The following is a 759-nucleotide window of genomic DNA, read 5'->3' as shown; positions in this document are numbered from 1 at the left end:
TGGCTTGCCCCCCAGCGGCTAGGTAGGCAATCGAGGTGAAGTTCCTTGCCCAAGGGAACAACGCGCCGGCCGCTGACTCGAACCCTCGAACTCAGAAATACCATATCCGTGCAATTATAGGCCGATGGCAATACGTCCGGTTGAGACACTTCGTATGAAGTTCATTTTCCGGAGTAAATTTTCAGGCATTAATTCCCTCGCTCAATTAACCTTAAGGCCCTATGAGCCCCCTTTAACTTGTGAATGCATGTGTATCTAATCTGCATACCAACTGCATGTGGAAAGTGAATCGAAAACAATTTTGAAACTCTCTGACCTCCAAGAGCATTTCCGACAGCACTCTCTGGCTTGCTTTATTACATTAGGCAATAACACTGTATGTATGTGTATGTATGAATGTGTGTGTGTGTGTCCATGCGTGTCCTGTTAATGATGAATAATTTAAAGGTAAAACTGATACAGTTAGGCGTCTCAGTGTAATCGTATATGACACTGCATAAATTGCGTGTGAATAGCTAAAGGACTGGTTGCCTAACCTGACGCTTAGATGTAATTTGACTTTACCTTAACGGAGGAAGTATTTTTAAAAGATAATGTGATATCTCTCTCTCTCTCTCTCTCTTTCTGTCTGTCTCTGTGTCTGCCTGCCTGTCTCTGTCTCTGTCTCTCTCTCTGATTCTCTTTCCTTCCTCCCTTTTTTTAATTAGCTCTTTGTACAGACAACACACCTAGTCTGTCCTTCCGTATATTCAGTAAGTT

Source organism: Penaeus monodon, chromosome 7, assembly GCF_015228065.2.
Source record: "Penaeus monodon isolate SGIC_2016 chromosome 7, NSTDA_Pmon_1, whole genome shotgun sequence".
In the NCBI taxonomy this organism is placed as follows: domain Eukaryota; kingdom Metazoa; phylum Arthropoda; class Malacostraca; order Decapoda; family Penaeidae; genus Penaeus; species Penaeus monodon.
This window is presented reverse-complemented; position numbering follows the sequence as displayed.